Raw genomic sequence first — 14,483 nt, 5'->3', positions numbered from 1 at the left:
GAGCATTCCACCAAAATCTGAGGCGATTGTATGGGCTAAAGTGAATGGAGGAGGTGGGACTGAAGAGTTGTGGATTGTGGAACCAACAAAAATAGATACACCCATATTGGTAGGAAGAACGCTTGTGAAAACTAGAGAAGACGCCACCATTCCGGTGAGAGTAGTGAATGAATTCAACACGCCTATAAGTCTGAAGAAAGGAGCAGTAATTGGACAGTGCCAGAATATAAGTGCAATAGCACGATGCGAACGGTCACAACAGAAGCCTACGATTGAGCCTCAGCAGATAAGTCCTACACTCCTAAATAATTTGCTGAAAACGAACTGCATGGAAATGAAAAATTAAAAGCAGAAAAACTATTAGAAAAATACGCATCCATATTTGCAAACGAAGGAAACACAGGAAGAACCGGCATTGTCAAACATCGCATAAATACTGGAGACGCTAAACCAATCCGACAAGCTCCGCGTAGGGTTCCACTAGCAAAACGAGAGGATGCTAACAAAATTATTGAAGACATGCACAAAAACGGTGTAATCAGAACCTTCAATAAGTCCATGGAGCTCACCTATCGTCTTAGTTAAAAAGAAAGATGGTAGCACCCGTTCTCTGCGTAGATTATAGGAAGTTGAATGATGTCACAAAGAAAGACAGTTATCCTCTACCAAGAATCGACGATACATTAGACACCTTGTCTGGAGCGAAATGGTTTTCTACATTAGATCTACAAAGTGGATATTGGCAAGTCGAGATTGATGAATGTGACCGTGAAAAAGACCGCTTTCAGTATGGGCGACGGGTTATGGGAATTCTCTGTGATGCCATTTGGGTTATGTAATGCGCCTGCAACGTTCGAGCGACTGATGGAACATGTGTTAAAAGGACTCAACTGGAAGACATGTTTAGTGTATCTTGATGACATTATCATCATGGGAAAAAGTTTTGATGATCATCTGAAAAATCTAGAGGAAGTCTTTCAGCGAATAGCAGCAGCCGGATTACGCTTGAATCCCAAAAAGTGTTCATTATGGAAGAAGCAGGTCACATATCTCGGACATAAAGTGTCAACTGAGGGGATTCACACCGAGGAAGGAAAAATAAAAAGCAGTCAAAGATTGGCCTCGACCCACCAACATACATGAACTCCGCAGCTTCCTTGGCTTATGCACGTATTACCGCCGTTTTGTACCTGGATTTGCGAACATGCTTAGAAGTTTACATGATTTAACCAAGAAGAATCGCCCGTTTGTATGGCAGTTGGAACAAGAAAAAGCATTTGAGCAGCTGAAAGAACTACTTTGTACGGCGCCGATGTTAGCTTATCCAATACCTGGAAAGAATTCATCCTGGATACAGATGCGAGCGCTTATGGAATTGGAGGTGTCCTGTCTCAGCTCATCGACGGACAAGAAAGAGTAATTGGGTATTACAGCAGAGTGCTCGGGAAACCAGAGAAAAACTACTGTGTGACGCGAAAAGAACTACTAGCTGTGGTGGAATGTGTAAAACATTTCCACAAGTATTTGTATGGACAACGATTCTTGCTGAGGACTGATCATGCAGCATTAAAATGGTTATTACAGTTTAAGAATCCGGAAGGCCAAATTGCACGATGGATCGAAAGATTACAGAATTACGACTTCGAAACGGAACATCGAAAGGGGATTCACCACAAAAATGCGGATGCATTATCACGTCGCCCTTGTCCACTGGAATGTAAACATTGCTCCAAATCAGAAGGAAAAGAAGGTATAATCGACGTGCGATTACTGAATATAGAACCTGAAGATGATTGGACTCCTCACCGCATCAGAATCAATCAGCTGGAGGACCCTGATCTTGCAAAGCTGGTAATGGCCAAAGAAAATGGGGTACGACCACCAAAGGAACAAATAAGTAGCGAGAGTCCAACTGCAAAAGCATATTGGGCCCAATGGAACAGCATAAACCTCGTTAATGGATACCTTCATCGTACCTGGGAAAGCGAAGATGGCAAACATTCTCGTCTGCTGATCATAGTACCGAAGTCCATGATCCCAAAAGTATTGAAAGAATATCACAATGGACCTAGTGGAGGGCACCTTGGAATAACAAAAACTATAGAGAAGATTAAACAACGGTTCTACTGGATCGGTTGTCGAGATTCCATAGCAGAATGGATAAGTAATTGCGTAGAGTGCATGGCAGCTAAAGGTCCTAAAGCCAAAAGTCGCGGTAGGCTACAACAGTACAACGTGGGATCACCATTTGAACGAGTCGCAATGGATGTTGCAGGTCCGTTCCCAACCAGTACGGCCGGTAACAAATATCTACTGGTTGTCATGGACTATTTCAGTAAATGGCCAGAAGTATATGCCTTACCAAACCAGGAAGCGAAGACCGTAGCCGAAGCGTTTGTAGAAAATTGGATAACAAGGTTCGGAGTGCCCGTCGAATTACACTCAGATCAAGGCAGGAATTTCGAATCTTCCATTTTCCAAGAAGTCTGTACATTATTGGGCATCCACAAGACACGGACAACAGCGTTACACCCACAATCAGATGGGATGGTAGAGAGATTCAACCGAACGCTCGAAGAACATCTGCGAAAAATCGTTGATAAAGACCAACGGAATTGGGACAAGTGCATCCAGATGTTCCTGCTGGCGTATCGTTCAGCGAAGCACGAGACAACTGGTTACACGCCAGCAAAGATTATTTTCGGATCTGATCTGCGACTCCCTGCTGATCTTAAGTTTGGTACGAATCCTACAGCTGTAAGAAATGATGGAGATTATTGTTCTGCCTTAAAGGAAGAAATGAATGAATTGCATCTAATGGTAAGACAGCATACGCATCTGATGAGCAATAAGATGAAGGACCGGTTCGATCAAGCGGCAAATTCAAAAGGTTTTGAAGAAGGTGATCTGGTCCTGTTGTACAATCCACTTCGAAAGAAAGGCTTGTCCCCGAAATTGCAGACAGCCTGGGAAGGACCCTATATGGTGATAAAACGACTTAATGACGTGGTATACCGCATACAAAGAAATGGGAAAGCACGATGTAAAATGAAAGTAGTACATTTGGAGAGGCTCGCCCCATTTGGTTCAAGAGGATTTGTGCCTAATCGGGACGATTAGGCTTTAGTGGAGGGCAGTGTTACAAAAAGTAGTATTAAGTTGTATTTGTATTACTATATGCATCCCTGATTATGAACAATAGCTGTAGGTATATGGAATAGCATTTGTCTTGTTGTAGACATCTGGCGCCACACTGTCTGCTCGTCTAGTTAAACAATTGCTGAGTCTGGCGCCGCGACTGTCTGCTTGCGTCTGGCGCCGTATAGCCGTATGTTCTGGTAATTTCCAGACGCGATATTCTAGAAGGACACGTCGGCATCAGCGAGAAGTGCGTGGCTATATAAGCCGTGGCAGTGCCAACGTAATCAATCAGTGCTAAGAGTAAACTGCTATAGTGTAGACGAGTTGTGAAATAAAGAGTTGTTGAATTAAATTAAACAGTGTTGATTTTATTTGTCAATCCAGAGATACGAACCTAACAAAGTAAACTAGCAAGAGTAAATTCGTAACAATATAATGGTATAATAAATTTGAATATTTACGTTCAATTCAAATTCAAATACTTGTTTTGTTTCGTATTTCAATGTATGTATTCGAAAATGTCATTAAGAGCTACACCACGGAAGTTAATCCATAAAATTTCTATTCGTTTCGTATCGAGTGCGACGATCGGCACACTCGACACGTTACGAAATTTCATTCGATACGATTTCTTGCTCGCTCACGACGGCCACGATTCGGGCCCTGCCCGTGAACTTCTACCACAAGCACAAGCCAGACGTTAAAAATGAGTTTCAAAAAATCTTGTTAATTCTCGTCAATGCTCATGCACGCATGTATTACCGCCCTCAAATAAAAGTTGCAGCTATTACACAAATTCCCAGGAATAGACTTTTTAAATTGAGAAATAGCATGCTTTTTGTTGACAATTTGTCTGTTACCGACGAGGAAAAAACAAAGATAAGCTTTGGAGAGTGCAACCAGTACTAAACGTTTTATTGAAAATATGTAAATTGATTCCTAAGCCAAAAAAATGCAGCATCGACGCGCAAATTATTCCTTTTTCAGGGAAAACGAGCCTGAAACAGTACGTAAAAGGCAAACCGAATCCAGTAGGAAACTTTCTTTTATTTTTATAGTATTGGACTTTTTTATAAACCAAGGATCAAACACATGGCCCGATGGAAAGCCAAATAAGCACTTGGGAATTGACGGTACTGTTTTACAGAAGCTAGCTGCAGAACTTATTGAAGGTAGTGAGGTTTTTATTGACCGCTACTTTACATCCATTAATATCCTGGAGCATTTGTTTGATACATAGGCTGCTATATATATTTCTGGACTAGGCAACACTAAGTGTTGCCAGGTGCAATCTGACATTTCCATTGGAAAGTTTGACATTTTTTAGCATAACATCACTCAGAACGTTTTGTAATTTAATCGTGAATTGTTTTATTTACAGGGAATTAAAAAATTCATCTCGGCCAAAAAATGGAATTAACTCGTCAACATTTTCGTGCGATCATTTTTCACAACTTTCGACGTGGATTATCACGACAAGAGTGCATCGATGAACTAAAATCTTTGTAAGGCAATGAAACACCATCCTATAGCACTGTGAAAAAACTGTTACAACGAATTCAATCGTGGCCGACGCTCGCTCAAAGGCGAATTCCGTGAAGGTCGTCCAAAAACAGCCGTTGTGCCAGAAAACATCGATGCCGTACGTCAGGGATGAGCATATTAGCCCTCAGTGGCATTTTGCCCGTGCGGGCACGAGTGCACATTTTGAGGGCTAGGTGAGGGGATCATCGCGGGCAAACATGAAGAGGGAAGTAAGATCAACGTATTTTACCACACCATGTTTACAAATGAGAGCGCACGCATATATGGGAAGTTGCACTGTACGTAATAACAGTAAAATTGCCTAACAATTTTAAGTTTCTTTGTAACTACTATAAATTTATAAAATGTAAGACAAATAACAAAAAGTATAATAAATATTTGATTTTAGTAATCATTTTTTTAATATGTCTTTATATCAGCATTTAAAATATATAAATTTGGTTTAATCTCATTTGCTATAGCTCCACGCATTATTGCACCAAGTATCAAAATTTAAATCAGATAACCTACTTCTTATTTTATATATAATTTACGAAGCAAAAAGTTTCATACCAGGTTATTTCTTTAAACTTCCTTATAAATAGTAATTTCAATATTAACTTCAGTTTATGAACCACTGTTTCTTCAAACACATATGACCAAATGAATCTTATGAGAGCGCAATGTAAATAATTACCCAACAACCCCTCTACCACCTTTCAATCCTAGAATTTCCAACGACTCAGCTGATTGCTCTCTCACACCACAGGGTTGCCAGGCTCGATATACTGTAGTAATTACAAAAATTGTCTTCAATATATTTGTAATTTTCTTAAAATAACTCCAATTCAGAATCGAATGCTATTATTTACAAATATATAAACTAGTTTTAATGGTTTGATTTCAGTTTTGATATTTTTTATTATGAAAAATTATAATTGAAAACTTAGATGTGTACAAAACTACATATGCGTATTGAGTAATGACAACATTGTTCGAATGAAAACGAGGACAAAACGCTTGCCGCTCGCGGCGAAGTGAGAAGATGTTTCTGCCATTAGCGTTTGTATTCTATTTGTGTGCTTAGCAACTCTCAATCAATAATGCCATACAGCGCAAATATTGTATATTTTTATTTGATGATTTCTTATATTTTTGAAAATATGTGTTCCCTTTCTATAGCGCATATTATTATTTTAATACATTTCCAGAGGCAACTTAGATTTTTAAAATTTAACAAAACAATTATAGAAAAAAACCTCAATTCTTTGATTTTGATAAAACAACCAAACTGATAATATGTTTAAACACAATATGTAAATATAATGGTCACAAGTATCTTTTCTTTTTTAAATTTGCAGATATGCATACGTACGTATAAAAGCCCACAACTTGAGAAAAGTTTGCCCAATTGTATCTAAAATTTTTACAACTGGCATCACCACTATTAACTGATCTATCACATGTACAGTGGTGTGAACAAAATAGGAACAAATATAGGTGTTGTGAAGTTTTAAAATGTGCTGTTTTCTTATTAAATAAAATTGTTTTTAGATACAAGTATAACTTATATATTTTTTCCTAACAGTTATTAGAATTTCCCACCATGCAAAGGTAAATAAAAACAAATTTTATTGCGAAACTCTAAACCCTGCAAATTATGTTTACCTCTTTTTGTTCACACAACTGTACAATTCCGATATAAACTTCCGCTCTTTAATTTGTGTACAATGTCAGTATTGCCGCAACCACTCTGCCAGAGATAAAGAGATGTCCAACTCACTTCCAGTGAGAGAACAATTGCTAAACGTCAAAACCACCTAAACATTGACAGTTGACTGGATTGAGGAGGTTTTGACGTTTAGCGATTGGAAACGAGCGATGGCCAGATGGAAATCTTACCAAAAAAATATGAAAACGGAGGGATTTGTTGCATCGTTCAAGACCAATTATAAAAAATGTTAAACAATGAAAATTAAATAAATTTATGAAATTTACAGGTATTTGATGAAACGTTTTGTAATGTGATGCATCATAGTATTATTTTCAATGGAAATTTATTAAAACCATTTATTGAGTAAGAGCTAAAAAGCTTAAATCCTTTTATTGGGTATTGAAAGTTCAAAAGTCAATTGTTCTAATATACTTTAAAAAGATTTAAATAGTTTCTCCATATAATAAATAATCACTATATAGTAGTTTTGATTCGTACTAAATGTTGGGTGTTTTAATTTAAAATGCCCAAAAATTTTTATTTTGTTCGATTTGCCCATAATGGAAAATGTTATAAAAAACGCTTATTTTGAGGCGCTCTCACACTGGAATAAGTTGGGCATCCCATTATCCCTGCACTCTGCGATGAACATTAAGTTACGGAGGAATGTAACTTATCGCAACTTGTTATGCCCTTCTCTCCGTAAACTGATATTCGCCTCATCTAGCCCCCGTGCGCACTTTGTGGGCTAAAAATGTGCCCATCCCTGCCGTACGTGAACTGATAATGCAAGACCGTCATGTAACATACCTTCAGATAGAGGCATGCCTATGCATTTCTCCCACCAGCATACATTCGATATTGCATGAACACCTGGCAGTAAAAAAGGTTTGTTCTCGTTGGATCCCGCACAATTTGACAATCGCTCAAAAAAAGGCTCGTGTGGATTGGTGTAAAGAAATGCTGAAAAAATACGATCGCGGTGTTTCAAAAGACGTTTATAAGATCGTCACAGGTGACGAATCATGGATCTATGCGTATGAGCCCGAAACAAAACAGCAATCGACCGTGTGGGTCTTCCGAAGACGAGCCAAATCCAACGAAAAAACAAAAACCATTTTCGTTAATAAATATTCCTATTTTCATTATTAGGCCAGAAATATATATAGCAGCCCTCGTAAAGGGGTATTTGCATCAGGTACGATTCAACTGAACAGAGTGCCTAAGGAACTTTCTCAAAGCTCTTAAGCGACAAAACATTACTAAAAAAAGGAAAAGGAAACTACGAAGAATTTGTTAGAGAGGATGGCAAAATCTGTGTAGTCAAGTGGATGGATAGCCGTTCCGTATTAATAGCCTTAACATCGGCTGAATCCCGTCCTCTCCAATCCGCTAGGCGATGGGAAAAAGTTCGTAAAATATATATTACTGTTGATTGTCCAATCAATGCATGGGAGCAGTAGACTTAGCTTTACTGTGCCCAAAAAATAAGGTCGCACGGCGCCAGATCAGGTGAATAAGGTGGTTGGGAACGATATGGGTTGAGTTTTTGGCAAAATGATCACGAATTACGAGGGCAGTATGGGATGGTGCATTATTGTGAGCAAAAACCAAGAATTGTCTTTCCAAAATTCCGGCCTTTTTAGGCGGATAGCGTTACGCAAACGACGCATAACGTTCAAATAATATTCCTTGTTGACTGTTTGACCGGTTGGAAGGAATTCATAATGCACAACACCACAATAATCGAAGAAAACAGTCAACATGACCTTGATTTTTGAGCGACTTTGGCGCGATTTTTTTGGGGCTCTCTTTTGACACGATATTCGCTCGATTGATCGGTTGTTTCGGGGTCGTAAACATAGATCGAAGTCTCATCGCCAGGTATAATGCGTTTCATGACACCCTGGTAGTGTCATGAAAGCATCATTTCACACACTTCAACGCGACGCCTTTTTTTCCAAAAAATTCCATGTTTTCGGTACCAGTCGAGATTTGACGCGCTTGAGGCCCAAAACATCCTTCAAAATGGTATTGGCTGAGCCTTTCGATATATTGTTAATCGACGATTTTTCAAGACCAAATCTTTGATTTGTTGAACGTGAGCTTCGTCGATTGAGGTTGATGGTCGCCCTGGACGCTCTTCGTCTTCGACACGTTCACGGCTAGCTTGGAACTTACTATACCACTTGTAAACATTTTTTTTTAGACATAGCCTCATCACCAAAGGCTTTCTGCACCATCCTCAACGTATCCACAGCAGAAAATTGATTACGTAAACAAAATTTAATACAAATTCTTTGCTCAACAAATTTCGACATTGCAAAAAACGAAAAACTTACTTTTAGCAGCAAACGACACGTATCTCAAACAGTAATGACATGGAGTTTGACATAAATGTGACTGACAGTACTACCAACCTAAAAAAAATAATAATTCTCCAAATCCTTCGACGCGCGCAGTTTAAATTCAAATGCTGCATAGCATCTCCCCTGGGGGATGGCAGAGGCCGCATGTGCGCGGCGACCAAGAGCTACCACCTCCTAATCCAGGGTGTTATGCGACCCGTGCCCATTGGATGATTTGCAGCCAGGAGGTAAATTCGGCTGTATTCGTACAGAGCCTTCCCAACACCGGGCCGCCTTGGGAAGTAACGGTGGTCTTACTGCGTCAAGGGGCTCTGGCGCAGCGGACTTTTAGATTCCCCTTTCTAAGACTAGACCGGGAGGCCCACAACACGGACCAAACGGTCGTAAGAACAAGATGGATAAACAACAACAACAAAAACAACAAACAAACAACGGCAACAACAACAACAACAACAGCAGCAAAAGCCAAAACAACAACAACAACAATCGGAGCAACGGTCAGAAGCAGCAGCAGCAGTAGTACCGCAAGCAAGAGTGGCTCAGGAGCTAGAAGAAAGTTTAGCTTCCTGGATGCCCTGTCGCCTGAAGAGCGAGCACTCTTCGAGGAGCACGCACGCGACGACGACGATGTGCCCTCCTGCAGCGGTACACAGCGTAGTGAGTCAATAAGGACCACGGTAAATCGCGCATATGCTGCCCCCGTAACCCCCTTGAGCAGGATCGACGGCAGAGAGGAGGGTGGTTTCACGAAAGTGGAATCAAAGGGTGAACGTAAAAGGAGAAGGCAACGAGGGAACATTCCACGTACCCTGGAGCCAGGACAGCCAGGAGGTCATGGCGATCATCGAAGAGCGGGAATGAGCGGAGCCACTCTTGTGGTACCTTATATTCCTAGAGGACGGCTGACACCAGAGTCAGCTGAAAAGCGGGCTCTGAGTAGGAGCAGAGGGAACAACCCCTCTCCTAACAACGCACAACGCACAAGTGCCAACGGTGGATCGGCGGCAACTAAACGCAGAAATCGAAGGCGTCGCCGAGCTCACGCTGCCTCGCTGGAGGGACGCAGCGAAGCAAGGCCGGCGCCCCAAGAGGCACCTAGAATGGAGAAAAGAAAGAGTGGCTAAATAACACCTCAGGAGCCACCTAGACCAAAGAGGGTAAGAGAAGACAAACCAGAGGAGGCCAGTGGAAAGCGCTCCAACTCCAACCAGCAGCCGATGAGAACCGCAAGCAGCAAATACGCAGAGGCTGTGAGCAGCATTCGGATGGCAGTGTTGCCTCGCAACTACCCGGCGGAGGCCCTGGGGTCCGAACAATTGACGGCACTCCAGGCACTGCATTGTGGATGCCCTATCTGTCGGCGAAGGCTTCACCGGTGCCTTTAACGGCATATTTTTCAAGGGCGGCATGCTTCTAGTCGACTGCCAAAATGAGAAGTCGGCCACCGACAAGAGATCACACCAAGGCTAGGAGGTTGGAAGGGCCCGGCCCTGTGTGTAAGAAGGGGTGACGAGATTCCACAACTACACAGCATGGTGGCGTTCTTCTCTAGAAGCGCAAACAAAAGCTACGACATCGCGCTCAATCTGGTGAGAAAGCAGAATGAAGGTTTAAGTACCTCGGCATGGAAGGTCGTAGCAAGCAAAGTTGAGGGTTCTGGGTGGAACCTCACGATGGACGATGAATCCTATAAGTACATCAGGCAGAAGGGATTCAGGTTGAATTTCCGCTTCGGCAAGATCGTTGGGAGGTCCAAGACCACGTCATCAAGCCAGGGAGCTACGACGGGGATGACCCAAGCACCGGCTCCACCTGTAACTCGCCAAGCAGCGCATGAGGCAACTGCGGCTGTGGTTTCGGGAGAGCAAAACGAGTCCCCCAACGAACCCATCCCGGCTGGGCAGGTTGAGACCACCGCCACGGATGTAGACAGTTGCAACGAGCCCCCCACCGAGCAAGGAGGCAAGCTGCCATCAATCCAGGAGCTTCTGGAAGGGCTGGAGATGCAGGTCGAGGAAGAGATCGTGGACGAAGACCTGTCTCTCACCGAACCCATTCTATAAGCTCCAGAACCGGCATGGAAGTGGCTCAGGTGAACCTGCATCTCGCATCGGCTGCTTCGGCGGTCATCGTGAAGAGGTTCATCTCGGATAACCTGAGCATCCTTCTAATCCAGGAACCCTAGGTTTTCAGAGGAGAGGTAAGAGGCTTCAACACGAGAAATAGCAAGTTAATCTGGCATCTCTCTAGCGAGAGACCCCGTTCCTGTGTAGTCGTTAGAGCTTATAGATTTTTTCTGTATTTCAGAGTTTCTAATGCAAGATCTGGTGGCGGTGAAGGTGAAGGACAAGGAAGGGTCGGACTTCGTCCTCGCATCCGCGTACTTTCCGGGAGAGACAGCCACAGCACTCCCCATCGATACTCAGTCTGGTGGAGTATTGCAGGGCCAACAATCTCCCCTTGACCATAGGATGCGATGCCAATGCGCATCATACAGAATGGGGTAGCACGGACTGCAACGTGAGGGGTGAGTCACTTCTTTAGTTCATACTTAGTAATAGCATTAGCATAGAGAATGTAGGGTGTGAGCCCACCTTCGTAACCAATGTTCGCAGGGAGGTCCTAGACATCACCCTAAGTAACGACAACATGACCGGACTGATCTCACAGTGGGTGGTGTCAACAGAGCCCTCACTGTCAGATCACAGGATCATTCGTTTCGTTCTGGGGGTGGCAGTCGGGGACCGACCTCCGACTCGTACCCCGCGAAATACGAACTGGGGTACTTTCAGAGAATCTCTAAACAATAATATAAGCATAAGCGTAGTGGGGTAGGCGGATGGTAGGTCCACCGCAGATGGACTGGAGAGCAGACTGAGTGCCATAAACCAGTCCATTGTGGACGCCTATCATTGTGCCTGTCCATTGAAAACGACCACCAGCAAACAAAGCTGCCCCTGGTGGTCCAGTAAACTCTCAGCCCTCAGACTTAAGATGTGCAGGCTGTTCAACAAGGCCAAGCGTACAGGCAGCTGGGAGGACTACAAACGGCACCTAACAGTCTACAACAAGGAGATTAGGCTTGCCAAGTCAAACAGTTTCAGGAAATTCTATGATAGCGTCTCCTCGACCCCTGAGGCAGCTAGACTGCGCAAGGCGTTGTCGAAGGGTAAGACGGACACAGTATTATCCCTAAAAAGACAAGACGGGACTTATACGACAAGCGCGGAGGAGAGGGCAGACACACTCCTACAAACGCACTTCCCGAGGACAGTTCAAGCGGACCTAATTCCAACCTCGGTCACACGTAGGCCGGATCGCTCAGACTGGCTGACTGCAAGGAACCTGTTCACTGCAGACTCGGTCAGGCGGGCACTGTCCTCCTTTTCAAGCTACAAGTCACCGGGAGTGGGCGGCGTATTCCCGGCCCGACCTGCTGGGGCTGATGAGAGACAGCCTGGCGTTGTCGTATATCCCTGAACCGTGGAGAACTGCAAAAGTAATTTTCATCCCCAAGATAGGGAAGAGAGACTACTCGCTAGCCAAATCGTTTCGGCCTATAAGTCTCACATCCTTTATGCTGAAAGGGATGGAAAAAGTACTGGCAATCATATTAGATCGGAAGCGCTAAGGATCGCACCCCTACATGCCAGACAACACGCGTACAGAGCGGGTAGATCCACGAACACTGCTCTGTACCAACTCACGTCTGAGCTGCAGGATTCGCTGGATAATGGCGAGGTTGCGATCTGCGCCTTCCTTGATATTGAGGGTGCCTTTGATAATGCGTCCCACACTAGCGTGATCAAGGCACTCGAGAGAAGGAACGTCAACCCCACGATGCGCAGATGGATAGAAGCCCTTCTGCGCACAAGGGTTGCAGAAACATCAGTAGGAGATAGTAAGATTCGTCTTGGCACCACGAGGGGCTGCCCACAGGGTGGAGTACTGTCCCCTCTGCTATGGAGCCTGATAGTAGACGAACTACTCGAGCTGCTCACCAGCAATGGAATCCGCTGTCAGGGATACGCGGACGACATTGTCATAATGGCGAGAGGCAGATTTGAGAACACTCTCTGTGACATTGTTCAAAGGACCCTAAACCTGGCGAAAGGATGGTGCACCACGGTAGGGCTAAACATCAACCCAGCAAAAACCACCGTGATCCCATTCACTAGGCGGAGATCTCTTCCGGGCCTGAGGTCCCTAACAATTGGAGGCACAGAGGTGGAAATGTCAAAGGAGGTCAAATTCCTTGGCCTCACCTTAGACTCAACGTTGAGATGGAGCAGGCATTTGGACTTAACGTTGTCCAAAGCAACTAGAGCGCTCATGATATGCAGACGCCTGGCCGGCAGATCATGGGGATGCAAGCCTAATATCATCAGATGGCTGTATACCATGATAGTAAGGCCTATCGTCACCTATGCAGCGGTTGCCTGGGCCAACAAAGCAGCACAGTCCCCTGTGATTCAGAGACTATCAAAGCTGCAGAGACTTGCATGTGTCTGTGCTTCGGGGGCAATGGGCACATGCCCCACGGTGGCACTGGAAGTCATAATAGAGCTCACACCGCTGCATCAGGTGATCAAGTTAGCAGCAAAACACACCATGCTGCTAATGTCAGCAGAAGGCTGTGGAAGAGAGAAGATAGTGTCCTCTAAACAGATGGACGCTCTAGCGGAAAGCACACCGCTAGCTCTCCTCCCAAGAGACGGCACATCAAAGTCCTTTCGTATAGCTGTAGTATGGCGTATATCTTCAGTGCTACCAATCACTTTGCGCCATACCATATAGTATTGAAAAGGTGAAATTTTAAGCTTCATTTGAAATAATTAAATTCGGGGAAGTTGAAAAAAAGTTACAGCTGTTCAAAAATGAAAGAAAATAATGAAGAAATTCGCTTTATTTTGAAATTTTTGTATGAAAAGGGGAAGAATGCCTCGCAAGTCAGCAATGAAATTTGTGCAGTTTACGGACACGGTGCTGTATCAGTTCAATAATGATTCGCTTGCTTCCGTTCTGGTAATTTCGAAATTTCGATTTACACTGATAATAGTTTTACACTGATGGAATAATGTCTCTAGCGGAAAAATGGCAAAAGTGGTCGACCAAAATGGTACATATTTGTTTATTTATTTATTATTACAAATAAAAAAAAAATTAGTTGAAATTTGAATAGAAATACGAAAAGACTTTTTTAACTACCCAATATGTCTTTACAAATAAATAAAGAAATTAATATTAAAGATACCGAATTTTATTTAAAGAAATAATTTTGTTAGAAGTAACAAATGGATAAAAAAATATAATAACATGTCGAGGTAACATATATGCTTGTTACTGCTAACGAATAGGCAGCAAACACGGTACATGTTTATGACATGACGGAGCCAGTTGGCAATTATGATCCGATTTCGACAATTTTTAGACTTGCGAGGTTTAATTCCTAAAAGACTTTAAAATTCTGGTTCATTCGCAGTAGGCACGGTCGTTGTCCGATTTCACATTTGCACTTTGTTATATAAGGATATCAAATTAATGCAGTTTTTTTTTACTCAAAACTCATTGTTAAATGACATGGTTAAATTTTTACACCGACTGTAGGAGCTGTAATATTTAATGCTTCGGACATTGTTGTAGTGCATTTTGGTTGAAGGGATGAAATTCGATATTATGGTTTCCAACTCAAATTTTTGTTTTGGCATTACGGTCCTTAACTTTATGCAAGTGGG

At 42.9% G+C, this 14,483-nt stretch overlaps 1 protein-coding gene across 1 annotated transcript in view; it reads left to right on the top strand.

Moving 5' to 3' along the window:
• Nucleotides 1–14,483, top strand: part of LOC125776630 (myosin-13-like) — a 113,946-nt gene that overhangs the window by 2,454 nt on the left and 97,009 nt on the right. The window lies entirely within an intron of this gene.

This window comes from Bactrocera dorsalis, chromosome 2 (assembly GCF_023373825.1).
Source record: "Bactrocera dorsalis isolate Fly_Bdor chromosome 2, ASM2337382v1, whole genome shotgun sequence".
NCBI lineage: Eukaryota > Metazoa > Arthropoda > Insecta > Diptera > Tephritidae > Bactrocera > Bactrocera dorsalis.
Note: the sequence above shows the minus strand (reverse complement) of the source record. Positions and strands in the feature narration are given on the sequence as shown.